This window comes from Zalophus californianus, chromosome 9 (genome assembly GCF_009762305.2).
Source record: "Zalophus californianus isolate mZalCal1 chromosome 9, mZalCal1.pri.v2, whole genome shotgun sequence".
Lineage (NCBI taxonomy): Eukaryota > Metazoa > Chordata > Mammalia > Carnivora > Otariidae > Zalophus > Zalophus californianus.
The window spans coordinates 137,695,195-137,713,216 of record NC_045603.1 but is presented as its reverse complement, the minus strand read 5'-3'; positions in this window follow the sequence as shown (position 1 = coordinate 137,713,216).

The window sequence follows — 18,022 nt, the reverse complement described above, 5'->3', positions numbered from 1 at the left end:
AAACTAACATTGTGTGTCGCCTTATTCAAATTTTAAAATTTTTTAAAAATAAAGATAAATAGGGGCGCCTGGGTGGCTCAGTCAGTGAAGCGTCTGCCTTTGGCTCAGGTCAGGATCTTGGGGGTCCTGGGAGTGAGGTCCTGCATCGGGCTCCCTGCTCAGTGGGGAGCCTGTTTCTCCCTCTGCTTCTCCCCCTGCTTGTGTTCTCTCTCTCTCTGACAAATAAATAAATAAAAATCTTTAAAAATAAATAAATAAATAATAAATAATAAAGTTTTCTTCTATGGGAAGAGCCATAACCAAGTGCATGGCTGCTAGCTGACTGTTCATTTCAGAGCCCCAGGTGATGTTTACCCCAACTCCTTATCTTTCAACGCTACTCTGAGTTTACAAATTGATTTTTTGTATATAGCACACAGCGTCCTGGCAGGAAATGATGGCACATTCAAGCTGAATAAAGAAGGATGGTTGATAAAGTGAATATTTGCCAATAATGGTTGTTTTGGAAAGTGATGAGGCAATGCTGGTGCAGTAAAACCAGAGCTGGTCACAATGGGAGGCTGTTATGGCCCCTAACCTGTGGGAGCAGGACACAGAGTGGTTACCAGAGCCTGGGGACGGATTAGTTCCCTATGCTATTTCCACTCTCTTAATATAATAAATGGAGGGGCACCTGGGTGGCTCAGTCGATGAAGCCTCCCTCTGTCCCTGCCCCTCCTCCTTCCCCACTCACGTGCTTGCTCGCTCTCTCTCTCAAATAAATAAATAAATGATAAGCAGTATTGGAAGAACATTCCTTTGGATGAGTTGCTTTGCACATTTCTGAATAGTTTCCTCAGGAACATTCTTAGATGTGTAATTACACACTCAGACCTCACTGACATCTAAACAAAAGCTACCTCCTGGTGGCCTGTTTGGGGCATTTCTGCCATCACCCTAAAGACTATGGCTCATTGGGTCCCATTTGGCACTGTTCTACCATGGACCCTCCAAGACTCTGATCACTGAGTTCCCTCAAAGGCCACGTCCCCTGTATCTACCTCATGTAGTGGAGGAAGTGCACCAAGGGCGGCGGGAAGCCACCCACTCACAGGGCTGTTGCACACAGGACAACTCCACTGGAGAGTCACCCACACGTTGTGAGGGACGGTGCTAAACCAGTGTGTCGTGAGGGCACTGAGATTTCAAGTTAATTTATCCCTATAACATTATCCAGCCTATGTTTACATAGACAGCATGTGAATACATGCATAAAAACTTACCAATAGTGATGGTAAAATCAGAGGTTTTTACATTTTTCTTCCCTATTTTTTATGTGTTTGAGGTTTAAAACAATTAACATACCTAGTATTATATGGATACATGATTTATGTATATATGCATATTTTTGAATGAACTTCATTGTTGAATCTGTGACCAAAAGGCCCCTGGGAAGGCCCCTGTGGGCAGATCCCAACAGATACATGAAAAGCACCCAAATACTCTAATAATGAAATGATAAATAATGTGCTTATAAAGAGGAGACATCTAGATACAGCTAAAGCAAAGACAAGGATTTTCTTAGTAGCATGCTATTTTACTTCGAAAAGAATTTTCTGGGAAACACAAAAATGATTCAACTTCCCCATTCCATCCTACCTGTAACGAATTTGGGACATTCAGATTTTGACTGGTGGTTCAAAGATTCAGAACCTCAATTTTTAATTTCATTACCAAATGGAAGGTGAGATCCTTGAAAATTTTTAAATATTCAGCATATTCTCCATGAACAGCCTTGAGGAAGGTGATACAACGTAAATGCAAGTGATATCTTCAAGTTGTGTCACGTGTTCTTGACATGAAATCACTCCATTAATACACATGGTATGAAATAGGTATGCAATGTTGTATTTGATCTAGACCCGCCTTCATCATAGGTGAACTGTTCACATGCACACTCTGAGTCAGCATCTTATTTGTGGTGAAAGTCGTGATGCTCTTCTTCCTCACACAGTAATTAACCTTGTAAAAGTTTTCCATGAGTCTCTGCCTCAGGGAGGAAGGTGAACTGGGTATGCTCCCTCAGAGTCTCCCTTTGAAAGAGAACTACTACTCTTCATAGCAATAATGCTGACCCCTTGATATCGTGGTGGTAAGGAGGTCCTGTACTGGTTACCACACTGACAGGGAACAGATGTGTCTAAGATCACATCATGAAGGCTTATATGAGACAATTATACTGGAAGAAACTACAGTTTTTACATTGGGGAAACAAAACACTTGTTTGGAATTAGAGGCATAGTGTTCATTTAGTAACACAAAGCACATGGATTTCACACCATCAGAATGGCCAAAATCCAAACACTGACAATACCAGATGCTGGCAAAGATGGGGAGCGACTCACTGCTGGTGGGCATGCAGAATGGAGCAGGCACTTTGGAAGACAGTTTAGCAGTTCCTTACAAAACTAAACATACTATCACCATATGATGTAATAATTGTGATCCTTGGTATTTACCCAAAGGAGTTGAAAACTTATGTCCACCAAAAACCTGGTCACAAATATTCATAGCAGCTTTATTTATAATTGCCAAAACTTGGAAGCAACCAAGATGTCCTTCAGCAGGTGATGGATAAATAAACTGTGGTCCATCCAGACAACACAAGAATATGGATTCTCCCTGGAGTCTCCAGAAGGTGCACAGTCCTGCCAACACCTTGCTTTTAGCCCACCGAGACCCATGTTGGACATCAGCCTCCAGGACTGTAAGGTAATACATCTGCATTCTTTTAGACCACCAAGTCTGCAGGAATTTGCTGAAGCAGCCACAAGAAACTCATACGGCATCCCAAAAGAGGGAATGAGTTGGACTGTCCTGCAGGTGACACTGGAGTATCAGGGGGAAAAACATGAATTATTTAATAAATGGGTTTGCTAGAACAGAGTGGCCACATAAAATAAAGGCACACTTGAAGTTGGATCCCAAACCTACTTCTTACATCAAAACCAATTCCTGTTGCATTAAAAGTATTTTTTAAATTAACTCATACAATTATTAGTAGAAAAGCATAAGATACATACTTTAAACCCCTGTGGTACTAATTAGAAATTTAAGAGATCCATAGCCATTAACTCATGATTTCCTCTTTCAGAAATTTGTTCTATTGATTTATGTTGAACGTGCAAAATTGTATCTGTTTTGGCTTCATCTCTGCAGGCTTTTTGTTTGTTTGTTTGTCTTTTTGTAAGAGCAAAAGATTGCCTGTTATCTAAATGCATATCTACAAGTTACTGGTTAAATAAGACATGGTAGTAACTTCATACAATAAGATGATAGCTGTTTATGTATTCCTAAAAATGATTTCTAAGACATCTGCTGAAACCTGAAATGCATATGTGTGTATGTATTCAGACAACACAGACCCATGTGAACGCAGACCACACTAAATACTTATGTTGGTCACCCCCACAGTGAAAATCAAGGAGCAGAAAAAAGGGGAGTTATTTTTATTTTTTTGTATGTTTGAGTTTGTTCCATGCACACTTACTGACTTTTTAAAAACATTAACTTATTTGAAAAAGAAAAGGAGAAGCTAAAGCAAAGAAAAACCACTCTTGAGAGCAAATTAATCACATCCATGGGTTGGAATTTAGACAATGAGCCACCAATGTACAAACTTGAATTTGTTCTAAACCAACATTTGAACAATAAGCAACAATTCATTGCCCACCTGATAGTGTTATTTCCTGATCAAATAGCAAATAATGTGCACTTATAGAAAGTACTTGGAAAAGTTTGTGCAGAAGATGACCGTGTCTCACCTGTGATGCAGACAGAGTCCCCAGGCCAGCTCCCCACTTTACTGTTTCCTCAAGACACACACACGACACATGGGCCTTTCTGTTTTCAGAGTTTGGGTACTAATTAACGTGGAGACAGAGATACAGCAGGAAACTGGAAAACACGGAGAAGTTACAAAGCTACATCATCTTTATTGTGGACCACCCGGGAGTGTGGGTTGTTGGTAGAAGATAATCTTGCTAAACAGTTGGCCAGAAATCTGCAGGGCTCCTGCTCTCACTCCTGAGACCGGGACTTTTATTCAAACATACAAAGAGGCAATCCACGAATGTCTATTGAGTGAGTGAGCAATTAATGCACGGATTCCACAGCCTTTTCTGGCCTTTGGTTGGCCTTCAAAACCATCTGATTCAGGAGTCCAGGCGTCCAATCAATTTGGCTAAAGAGGCAGCCGCAAAGAAAGACAGGGATAGATCCTAGCCCACCTACATGCGCCCTGAGCTTGTGCGCCTCTGCATCTGGGAACTTCCAAACTGGGTGGTCCAATGCTCTGAGCCTGGCAGGAGAATGCTCCCTGGGGGGCACTGAAGAGACGTAAACAGAGCAATTGGTTTGTAGATCTGAGATTTTAGCCAAAGCTTGTAGTAAGGCAGAATAAATAATAATACCAAGATTTGGTGATTTTCCCGAAAAGCGCTATTGGTGCAAATCCCTTATTTCTTAACCCTTGAGCCCTGGAGTGAACCCTGCCATGCATTCCCAACGGAAAATGGAAAGAAGACCCGCGTGGAGTCAGTGTGAGGAATGAACTGGAATGTGGGTCAGCCATCTGCTCAGATCTCCAGGATCCAGTTCCTGAGAGGGGCTGAACTCCTAGAAACTAAGAGTTTTAGAATTTGATAATCTCCTTTCTTCCACCCGCTTGGGAGTTCACTTACCTTATGTGTGATTGTGTCCTAATTTCTGCCATTCTAAACCCACTCCACCTTCCTACTCCCTGGTATATTCTATTATACTTTCTCCATAATGATTCAAATTTCAAAATATCCCCTAACTCAGATCATTCTTCTAGGAAAAATGTTAAAAATCTGTACCATCACCCTCATCTCTGATAAGACCAGTGGATGCCTTAAATTGGGGCTTGGTAAACTAACACCGTGAGCCAAGCCCACCTGCCTGACCATTTGGATGAAGTTTGCTGGGGCATGTCCACACTTGTCCGTTTAGGTTTGTGGCTGCTTTCACATCCCAAGGGGAGGCCCGAGTGGTGGGGACAGAGACCATCAGATGGCCCGCCAAGCCTGAGATACTTACTATCTGGCCCTCTAGCAAAATGTTTGCCAGCCCTTGTTTTAAAGACTCACCCCTTATGTCTTATTTTATTTGTCTGGGAATAACGTCATGAGTTTAAATCAGTTTCAATTGCTTGAGAACCGACAAACTATATTCTGAAAGCTGGAGTCAGTGATCACCCAAGGACACTAGCTGACCTCCGGAGGGTCAGCTGCAGCTGCATGACCCTCACTGCACGAGTAAATGTCATCTGTCTGGACCCCAATCTCCCAGTCTGTAACACGGGCCTCAGGGTCACTTGAGAATTTTACATAATAATGTATACAGATATGGAGCCCAGCATTTGGCACATACGGAAGGTTTAAAATGATAATTTTTTAATTTCTCATGATAGACACACACACACATACATAGGCACACATCACCCATTGAGATGGAAAGTGAATAACCTCCCTAACATAATTATGATGTGATCAACACAAATTTACACTTGTAATTGGTAAGAGTCTTGGGAATAAGTCTGTCCTGGCTTCTTGTCGAGATTTCGCCCATGATCTAAGTAAGTTTCTGTCCAAGAGAAATGAAGAAGACAGAAAGAAATGCCATGTTAGCGTTCTGGGTATTCCACTGGAGGACTGGAAAAACAGAAAATATTGCTGTGCACTATTACTTCACACTAGCTTCTAAAAGCCACAGTTAAGATTTTAAAAATAGCAAATTCTGTAGAAAGTCTCATTCTATTGGGGTAATGTGGCATTCTCCACCTCCTGGGCAGACAATGGGATATTAATCTTCACAGCAAATGATATGGTAAGTGAATTGGAGAAGAGTGGGAAGAACAGACAGGATCTGCATGTTGTTAAAGTCCTACCATGAAATAGACACTGGAAATTTACATTCCGAGACAAAAAGAGAGAAAAAAAGACAAAGAATGTTTAAAAAACACTTTCAGTAATGTTTAAAATGTACCTCGTTTGGGGATTCATTGATTTTTATTATTTAAAACAAGGCTTTTTTATTTTCAAATATGATATGTGCATTATTCAGCCAACTTAAGAACAGTACAATTTGTTGCCAACTCTATCATCAATTCTGTTTTAATCTTCCCTGGGTACTGGAGTAAAACATGCTGAGCAGTAGATTTCCTTTGCCGTGGCAGGAGAAATTTACTAAGCAATATTGCTCCTCTTCCTGGAGGTTTTCAGATCTGCCTTTTCCTCCAGAGCTCACCCTTCTGTGGCTGCAGGATGCAGCCAGGTGTCTGGGAACTGCGGCATGTCACAGTGTGTGCTCCATTGATTAACCATGAAAACAGTAATGGAACTGCCATTGATCCCTGAAATGGCTCCTCCAAAATCCTTTAGGACGTCCACGGGGTCACTACTCATGTTCCGTTGTGAGGATAAGCTTCAAGCTATCTGACTGCTTGCTAACCGCCACCTGCAATAAACTGCTTACCTTTCCATTACCAGCTTAACAATTGCCTGCCAGAGTGGAGTGTATGAAAAATAGATCCCAAACCTCGCAACGGCAAAAGGAGTCATTTGCACGACCGAGTTTGAGAATTTTCAGTCTAGAAAATAACTCTCATGCTCACTGGGAAGTATAATGTGACTCAGTCTCTCATTTTGAATTTCCAGAATTTACAGTAAAAAACTGACTGCCTGGGTATGCCACTTTTAACTTTTCAAAGCCACTTTCACATTTCCTCTACTTGCTTATTTCTCAGGGTTTTTATATAGGGACAACTTCTAAAAATAAGGAAAACCATCATGAAACTATGTCTAAGAAATATTAAATGGCTATGTAAGAATCACTAAAGGCAGAAATCTAGGTCAGATTTGCCATCTACCCACCCACTGATCCATCCATCCAACCACCCGTCCATCTATCCATCCACCCACCCACCCATCTACCACCTACCCTTCTAACCCAGCAAGTTTCTTCACTGAGACACTGACAAGTACAACAATGTATAAATTTTCTTTTCCTATTATTTCAACCAAGTTCATGGTAGTTTAGCAACAACAACAACACCTATGCATGATCCATGGAAATCCAGGAAAGGTGCCTTATCAATACAGAGAATGTATATGTATCACCATGTCTCTCCACCACCAGCCTGAGCTATTTTGTGTGAGCATCAAGAGCAAGCAAGTTTATTTCTATTGAAAGTAAAGAATGTTTAGAGTCACTTAAGTTAGAAGTGTTATGATTGCTGTGAAAAATGTGCAGAAAATGATATACTGAGTCTTTGGTGAATGGCTCTATTCGAATGCACAATTTTTTTATTGTTGTTAAGAACACATAACATGAAATCATGCTCTTAGCAAATTAATAAACCTTTAATTGGACAATATTTATTTAGCAGTACCATATTACATAACAATTACATGTATATATTGTTATATGGAACAATATAGGATTGTTAACTATAGCACAATGTTGTACAGCTGTTCTCTAGAACTTACTCATCTTGCTTAATTGAAACTTTATGCCCATTGAACAACATCTCCCCTTTTCCCCCCACCCCTGCCCCTGGAAACCACCATTTTGCTCTCTGCTTCCATTAGTTTAACTATTTTAGATATCTCATACAAGTGGAATCACGCAGTATTTTTCTGTGACCAGCGTATTTCACTCAGCATAACATGTACCAGGTTTATCCATGTTGTTGCATGTGGCAGGCTCTCCTTCTTTTTTAAAGTTGACTAATATCACATGGTGTGTGTGTGTGTGTGTGTGTGTGTGTGTGCACATCCCCACGTTTTCTTCATCCATCTATCTGTCCATGGACATTTAGGTTTTTCCGTATCTCAACTATTACGAATAATGCTGCAGTGCAGTCCCAATAACGTGGGATTGCAGATATCTCTTCAAGATCCTGATTTCAGTTCTTTCGGATATATACCCAGGAATGCAATTGCTGCATCACAAGGTAGTTTTATTTCTAATTTTTTAACTAAAATCTCATGCTGTTTTCCATAGCAGCAGGACCATGTTATACACCCACTGATAGCGTGCAAGGATTCTGACTTCTTTACATCATTGGCAACACGTATTTGTTTTTTAATACTGGCCATTCTAACAGGTGTGTGCTGTTATGTCACTGTGGCTTTGACCTGCATTTCCCCAATGATCAGTGATGCAAGCACTGCTCCATGTACTTGTGGCCATGTGGATGTCTTCTTTGGAGAAATGTCTGTTCAAATGCCAGCACAAAGACAGACATAGAGACCAACAGAACAGAAGAGAGAGCCCATTAACAAACCCACACATATGTAGTCAGTTGATTTTTCATTAAGAATACACAATACAGGGGCACCTGGGTGGCTCAGTCAGTTAAGCGTCTGGCTCTTGGTTTTGGCTCAGGTCATGATCTCAAGGTGCTGGGACTGAGCCCCGAGTCAGGCTCCACACTCAGTGGGGAGTCTGCGTGAAGATTCTCTCCATCTTCCTCTGCCCCTCCTCTTGCTCTCTCTCTCTCTCTAAAATAAATAAATAAATCTTTTTTTTTTTTTTAAAAAGAAAGGATTACACAATACAAAAAGCCAAGAATACACAATGGAGAAAGGATAGTCACCTCAACAAATGGCAGTTGGGAACATACCCACATGCAAAAGAATGAAATCGGACCCTTAATTTAAACCACACACAAAAATCAACTCAAAATGGATGAAAGACTAAAACATACATCCTGAAACTGTAGAACTCCTCCAGGAAAACATATGAAAAAAGGTTCTTTCTTTTTTAAAGATTTTTATTTATTTATTTGACAGAGACACAATGAGAGAGGGAACACAAGGTAGGGGAGTGAGAGAGGGAGAGGCAGGCTTCCAGCTGAGCAGGGAGCCCGATGTGGGGCTCGATCCCAGGACCCTGGGACCATGACCTGAGCCGAAGGCAGACGCTTAATGACTGAGCCACCCAGGCACCCCTGAGAAAAGCTTTTGACACTGGTCTTGGCAATGAGTTCATGAATGAGAACAAAAGCACACATATTTTGAAAATAACAATGGGATACTTCAGCTGCAGAGGGAAGGCACACTGGGGACACGTGGGGAGCAGGGAGACCCCTAGGAGGGTCATGTGGCCAGCTAGGAGAGGCTCAGGGCTGGTATCGGATCAACAACAGAAAGATGGAAAGAACTTAGCAAATTGATCTTCACATTGGAGGCAGAATCCAACAAAACCCCAAAACCACAATCTGAGTGGAGATCCCTGCTGCTTCTGTGACTAACACAACGTGATAGAATCCCCAAGTCTGTCCCTTAGTTTCCATAAGCTTCAGGGTCATTACCTGTAAAACAAGAACAACAGATCATAAGTACTTTTTCAGACTGATGTAAGGATTAGAAATGATGTGTGTACAGCACATCTTAGGATTGCAGCTGTCAAGGAATATCAGTTTATCAACTCCGTCGTTCGTTCCTCCATCCATTGACCGGAGTTAAGATGTAAGATCTTTTTCATCTTCCCTTTGGGCAATGAGGTTGGTTTCCACCCCTGATCCCAGAGGAAGTTCATGAGTAGGTGCTATCAGGCATCTCGGTTTGCGGTAATAGGAGGGAGGGAAAATGAGCACTTTAAGGGAGCTTCCTGGAAAGGACAGAATAGACTGCAATGTCAAAGACTTGGATGAAGCCGGGGTCCATCGTGGGCTGTCACGTGTGGCACAGGAGAGAAAGCTGGGCCTGAGCCAGGGGTCAGACTGTCAGCCATGCCCTATGGGTGGCGAAAACCCAGAGAAGCCTGGCAAGTGGCGCTCCAGAGTTTTTACTCCTGTCTGTCCTTGGGGTGTGCGTGGAGCCAGCGACTGGCCTACTGGTCGGTTCAGCCCAGAGCAGCTCCATCGGGCCATGGTCACATCTCTCTTGCACACCTGAAATGTTCTGAAGCTCACTTCTAACATACATGCAGAGGGAAATCTGTTCGGTTGTTCCTTTACTGCTTACTACATGTGTTTGAAATTTAGGTGTTCAAGCTGTCGTGGCTAGGTTAGGGTGGCTGCTTAAAAATTGATTCTGTGCAAAAAGAATATTAATTCTGTGCAAAAAAATTAATTTTGTGCAGGTGCAAGGCAGACCCTCAGTCTCCACCACGTCTCCTGCCACAGTCTAGACACCCCACAGGTGTGGTCTTGACCATCTACTCTTTAACAACACTAGTGGAGGCTGAGCACTTTTTTTCACAGTGTGATATCAATCCCTCTGTTTGTCAAATAAAAAGAACACCAGACTGGGATTAGGATGTGTGTTTATCTGAGTCACAGTTCGGCAGATGATCAACTGTGCTTTTTAAAAACAGCTATTAGGTGGTGACCTCTTCCAGTAAAATTATTAACATGATCTTCCAGAAAAAAAAAAAATCATGTCATGTTGACTCGTATCGTAATGTTTAAAAACAGAAAAATCATCACATGGCGGGGAGGCAATAATACCTAGTAGCCATGGGTTCAAGTCATATATGTTAAATAAATTAATGATTTGATAAACATGGATCTGATGGATTAGGTGACCCCCCCCATGGTCCATTTTATAATCACATTTACAATTAAGAGGTAGTTGTGCATGAAGTCTTGTGTTTTATGGTCAAGGATTATTTATTTTGAGAAGCAATTCCTAGGAAAAAAACAAAGCAAAATTCTGTGCATTCTGTCCTCAATCTAGCAAGTGCAGCAACTCGCTAAAAGTTGACATTTCTCTCTCTTCTCTCAGCATTTCAGCTGCTAAAATAGAACTTCATACAACACGAACATGACTATACCCTCACTTTTTTTTTTGTAAGGACATAATTCTACCTGTATTTTTAAAGATATGTTTAAAGGTTTATAGAATAATATTAAACCCCAGTGTTAACTATTTTATTTATTTATTTATTTATTTATTTATTTATTCCAAATGTTACCTATTAAATGATTAGTTTATGCAGTATTTTGAAGGTGTCCAATATGGTGCCACCTGAGGGAGCATCAGAAGGGAACATCCCAACATCCAGTCCCTGAGCCACAGTCTCCCAGTTTACGTGCACTAGGCATACACTGTCAGCTCCCCTGTTTTTTATTTCTGAAAATGTAAGATGCATTTTGATCATCTAATTTAAATCAATAATTAGTAAAGGTGTTTTGGGTAGAAATGATTATACCTGGAGACATGTTTGGAATGAAACGACTAAGATGTGAGCCTGGCATCTCCTACCAGTAGATGGATGCTCCATCACTGAAATCAACATACTTCTTCAAGTATCAGTGTTAGGAAGGCTTACACAAATCAGTCGGGGACTCAGTATGGGAATAGATATGATAAACGTAGATGGGGTGTGTGTATATATTCACATAAATACATTTGCACACACACATATTCATGCGGGATTATGTGTCACTTATACACACATATACACCAGTGTGGGAATGTGTCATATATAGACACACACGTACACACACACGTTTACTGGTAACAGAATATATACATGTATGCGTGCACGGGGTGTATATAAACCATTTCCCAAATAAATCTTCCCCTGGATCCTAAAGCAAACTGAACTGTGCTGATCATGCAGAAGCAGGACAGGTCATTTTGTCTCAGGTTTGCCTGCTCCTAAATGGTCTCTAAGACAAAGAATCTAAGAGATTGCCCTTCCTTGGTGCTTTTCCAGTGGAGCTGAAAGGTCAGTCGACAGCCTTGCAAGAGACCTTCCACTCTAGTGAGGCCTCTGCCTTGATTCAGACGCCAAATAAGCCTGAGATCATCATCTGTTCTTCCTGAGTGCCTCCTGACCCCACACCTGAGCAGGCTGCCTGCTGACCAGAATCCAGGCTCATGGCCACCCTGCCCAGGTCTCCTCCTCCCAGGGGCTCGGGGCGTCACTGGGCCTGGCCTGGATGGGACCTCTGCTGGGCATCACTGTGGACCTCAGGAAAGAGGGCCCAAGTAACGGAGAGGTCCCTGCCTTAAAGACACGGTAAGCAGGTAGGAAAATTATCCCCGAGAGTTACATATAGAAACTACAGAGAAGAATAAAGTGTCCACAAACCAAAGCTGGAAATATATGTGCTCAGAGGTAGAAGCAAGCAAAATTGTTCTAGGCTAGCAGGGAGAGCGTCCTCAAAGAGCATGGGTTTTTTTCCTAGCAAATACTGTTGACCATCCTGCTTAGCTACTTCTAATGGTAAAGAGAAAAACAAAAATAAAAAAAAAATTATTTTTCCTTCCATAATCCTCTGCTTAAAAGAATTTCTCCCTGATAATACTTGAAACATATATTTTCAAAATAAAAATGACAGAGATTAAACCTACTATGTGTATTTTATGGTAAGATTTATTTATTTAAAGTAATAATTCCTATAAAAAATTAAGTCAACAGATTGATAGAAAGAAAGCTTAAAGATGTGATTTTCCAAATACTATTCAGAATATAATTTCAATTTTTACTGAACTTTGAAGACATTTAGTACCCTCACTATTAAAGTGCTTTTCCTAATGACATCAGTTTTAAATACTTTGTGGTAATGATTTATATAACTCGAAGTGGTTATATTCCATACTTCATTACTTTCCCCCAAATGATCATTGATTTGATAATTACTTGATATTCTAAAGCCTGAAGACATAATGTCCTTGAAAATGTTTTAAATGTCTTGTTCTAAGCAAAAATAAATTACATGAACTTAGACATGATTTATTTTTTCAACAAAGATAAAGATCATTTTATTTTATCTTAATTAAGACTGTTTAGCAATATATCTTATCAAAGAAATCAACATACGGCTTGTTAACAGACCATAAAGCGAGGCATTTCTCTCCATAGCATGCGAACATTATTGTGCTCTATTAGAACAACCCAGGATTCGCCATGGAAACATGTCACCAACTCCCCTCCAGCTTCTGTCCTGGCTCTCTGATGTGTGACTTCCGTCTCTACAAAGTGAGCTGACATTTAAATGTGAGAAGTTTGATTAATTTTGATCATTCAATTAGTCTGGGGCTTTGTCACTTGTTTATATTTAAGTCTTGTCCCTTAACATTAACAGGCTGAAGATTTTAATCAAGCGAGAGTTTATTGCATGCAGTGCACATTTCTGCATACACCCAACAGTCTAAGATAGCCCCTGTGAGGCATCCACATAAAGGAGCCTGCTATCTCCAATCCAGCACGAACCCCCACGCACAGCACGGGGGCCTGTACCTAGGGATACCTACTTCAAAACTAGGAACTTACTTTTCCTCCTTTCTGCCCTTCTTCTTGTGCCTGCTGATTGTGCTTCACCTCTTGGTGTGCATTTCCAGATCTTGTATTGATGAGTTAGTTTTGAAAAGGAGGAAAAAAAACACATATGAGTAAATATCCATTCACAGGCATTACCCGAGTATTTGCCAAATGAATGTAGGAAGGAAGCTTGGATCTCTGGTATCCGATCTGCCATCTCTACATGCAAAATAACTCATAAATAATTTTACCAGGCACAAAACACACAACTAAGGCTTTCCTTCCAGGGCCTGAAAATTACTACTTAGAAACCAACCACCAAGTTGTCTTCCAAAAGGATAAAAACAACTATTGACCTACTGTATGCACACACCCATTTGCTTTAAAAAATCAAATTACCTATGGTTTATAGATAAATTTATTAACACAAAGTAGAGAAAGTAAGTTTTACTTAAATGTATTTTTTGTTTCCTCGAAGAACCTTTTACTCCAAATATCTGACTACATTCCCCAAATGATTGGAAATATGACATCAGCCTAGTGCAAATTTCTAAGAAACACATACAAAGGGTTTTGTAATGTCAATAGAATGCAATTCCAACACTTGAGGTGGAATTTGCAATCTTTGGGCTCATTTCTTGTCAGTCACAGAAATGGTTAAGGAAGCAAGTGCCAGCTTCTAGGATGGGTGAGGGGCAGGGTATTCCAGAGACTGCCCCCAAGAAGGGATGGGAGGCACAGAATCAGACGCAGGATTTCCATGGAGCCCGGCATCCATCCCTGTACCGCAGGGCAGAGCAAGCTGCGGAGCAGGGTCCCGATAAATTGGGACATAAGTGTTCTAGATTTGAACCTTACTTTGCCCTCTTACTAATCGTGTGACGCTGAGCGTGGTCCTTGATTCTCTGTGGATCTACTGCTTTTTCTGTAAAATGTTCTCTTGGGGAGACGAAATGGAATCAGGTGTGCACGGTGGCCAGGAACATGGTTGGTCTCCTGACCTCCGGGTCTCTTCCTTTCCCTTCCTCACATTCAAATTCACCTTTACTCCTTTTCACTGTTTTCAACCCCGACTCCTGAGACCAGGTGCGGGCTGGTGACATTTTAAAATGTGGCATCACTGTATTTCAGTAAATACTAGTAGATAAACATGGTCTCTCGATTCCAGAAATACAAGGAGGCTGAGAAGAAGATAACAGGGTGAGAACCACCACCCTGAATCTCCAGGCTGAATCCCTGATTCCTCGTAAATTCAGGGCAGGGTCTGTCTTCACGATCTGCCTCATGACGATGTCCTGACCATCTTACTGATACCAAGACCTACAAGAGAAACTACTCAGGATTGTGTTCAGTTTTACATAGAGTCATTAGAAAATATTTATATTAATTCTTAATTTTTCCTCCCATCCCTTAATGCATTTTTTTTCCTCTGAGGACACACTCAGTATAAAGTATAAACATTCTGCTTCTGACAGGAATTAAGATTGTGCCATATGATAAATGAAAATGATGACATTTGGATTAATTACTCTACACAGCAACACTAACATGTTTCTTCCCATCCTGAGGGATGGATTTATAATCTATTCAAAATTGTGCATATTGTTTTTCAACGCAATAGAACATGCGATAAAAGTGCTTTTTCACTATTTTTTTAAAAATTAAATCCATAATTTCTTAGAGATCTTGCCATGAATATAACTTAAAAGTTCATTGCAATAGGAAAAAAACCCAGGATTTTGGGGTGAAGAAAATCTTATGAAATATGGGAGTATGAGAGTTATCATGTGACTTTAATAAAGCATTTGATTCTTTGTGCTTTCAACTGGAATTAATGATAATATATGCATCAATTATTAGTTTTTGTGCTTTCCACTCCACAGTGTCCTTTCTCATCGTTTCTCAAGGGGACGTACCGCGATACCATTAGTCACGCACACGGGATGCACGTGTATGCACGCGAAGAGACACACACAACTCATGCAAAAAATGCCTGACCACACATATCTACTTTCTGCCTATCTTCATTCCTTCCTCACTTACGGGACATTTTACACATTTTTCACTTAATATATAATGCTGGGTAGCATGAATTAGTGTCTACTATTCCTCTAATTCCACCAACAATCAGTTTCTTTTGTTAGAGCCGTTTTCTCCCCGCTTGCAGTAGCTTTATTTAGTTTAGTCTTGCTTTGTTTTTAACAAGGCTTACCCTGTAAGTGGAAAGGATTAAGCCCGAAAGGTGGAACCAGAAACAGTAGGCTGCAGAGAACATCCTTCTCTGTAGAAGTCAGAGTGCCCTAGGCAATGTCACCTGCCCTCTCTGTGTGCAGGGTAGGCACTATTCCTGATGGTCGTCAGCTGCTCTGGTTCTGAGACTTCCGACAGCGTGCAGGTCAAGCATGGAAAGAGGCCAGGATGATCCATGTGTGACCAATTAGAAGTGGGGCATCAGGAAGAGCTCATGTTTGGTTTGATATGGATAAGAAAGTGCACACAGAAATGTTTATGGATGTGTGCACATGCGCGGGTTGGTATCCACACATCTCTTGCTCTTTCAGCTGAGAGGACCTGAGATAAATGACACCCCAGTAGCAACAAGCCCACCTGGCACCCAGATCTCAGTTTCCATAAAAGAGAAAGAAGCAGGGCTCCCTGGAAAAATGGCTGGTTTCAGGACCGGGCAGGAAGTATGCAAGACGAAACTGGAGCACCCGTGGAGAAATGACAAAGTGGTAAACTGAGACACTTCAGCCACAAAATAAAGAAATAAATGATAAGGGTTACAACCCAGAGTACAAGATAAATATCCACGAGTGCATGCTGATATAAATAAAGGACATCAAAAACAAAAACAAGGAAGTCTGAGAAAATGTCACAGCCAAGAGGAATCTGAGGCGCTATGGTGACTAAGTGTAATGTGATGTCCTGGATAGGGTCCTGGACGTTAGACAAAAACTGAGGAATTCTGAATAAATAATAAACTTCTGTTAATAATATATCAGCCACTGTTAATTTTAACAATTTTACTATAGTAAGGTAAGGTGGTGTTAATAGGAGATGCTGTTTAGGGTATAAGGGAATTCTCTATACCATCTTCACAGATCTTCTGTACATCATTAGCTGCTCTAAACATAACATTTATTTTTTTAAAAAGAAAAAAAAAGACAGATTAGCATAAAAAGTATATGTAAACCCCCAGTCTATAGCTTGGCTCAGACTATGAACTCGTAAAGTTCTCCCACTGCCTCCCCTGCTCCCGACACCACTAATTCATCTTATTTATTATAAGACCAGGAAAGCACATTGGCTGTGGGTTTCAGAAGCACGAAAGACACGGGTTTACCCAGTATTCCCACCGTGGGAGGCTCCTCAAGGCAATCCGCAGAGATGACCCTGCCAGATGCACCTGTCAACCTACACAGCACAATGGCGTGTGTAAACTGGATGAGAGAGAATCTCTTCATTTGACCACAAGGACTTCGATTACCTACACTGGGCAGTTCCCATTCCCCAGGGGCAATGGAACGTGACTGTTCTTTCTACCTTGACCCCAACTCTGGCTTCCAGCACAGAGTCAAAATAACAGAAGCTCGAGAGCAGTGACTTCACCACATGACAAGTGCTGGATGCGAATGCGCTGCTCTGGGGGCATCATCCTTCCTACGGGGATGCTCCTTCCTGGAACTGGGTGCTGCATGTCAGGTCCTGGCCCTTCCTGAGCAGAAAGTATAGAGGGAGCTGGGGGGCCTTCACAGTCCAAGAAGAGTCCTTCAGGGTCCTCCTGAAATTCAGTGAACTGGAGGTGAGGGCCAAACACATGCACTATTTTGTGCTCCCTTGCCGGAGGTTGCTGTGGGTGTATGTGGGGACGTGTGTACATGTGTGTGCATGTGTGTGTCAGTGTCTGCATGCACATGTGTGTATGGGTGTATGCTTTGGTCTGTCACACATATGGGCACACTGTGCATGCACATGAGTGTGTGAAATGTGCATATGTGTACATCTGCGTAAGTGCTCTGCATGTATGTACGGGAGCGTATGTGTGTCTGCCAGTTGTGTGTATGCACATGTGTACGCACATTAATATGTGTGCATTGCGCATTTTGCGTGTGTGCATTGGTGTGAGTGTATGTGTGCATTGTGCCTTCGTGTGCATGTGTGTGTACACACCTTGGGGGCAGGTGTCTTGTGTGTGCACCCAGTGTGTAGGTGTGCACGTTGTGTTGCATGTGTGTTGTGTGTGTGTTTACTGCTCATGTGTGTGCTTATGTGTGCATTATTTGAGACGTGTGTTCATGCGTGCGTGTGTGTGTTGAATGCATGTGGACATCTTGTGTGTAGGGAGGTGTGCACGTGTGCGCATGTGTGTTGAATGCATGTGGACATCTTGTGTGTAGGGAGGTGTGCACGCGTGCGTGCTTGTGTTGAATGCATGTGGACATCTTGTGTGTAGGGAGGTGTGCACGCGTGCACGCGTGTGTTGAATGCATGTGGACATCTTGTGTGTAGGGAGGTGTGCACGCATGCGCGCGTGTGTTGAATGCATGTGGACATCTTGTGTGTAGGGAGGTGTGCATGTGTGCGCGTGTGTGCATGGGTGTCAGCAGCCTCAGGAGAGGAGAATGTGGAGACGGTTAGGTGCCCTGTGTGTGTGCGCTTGGCAGTTCTGTCTGGCCCCTCTCTGTATCCTTTTCCACTCACACAGTAGGACCAGCAATTTCAGTCATGACTTGGGGAA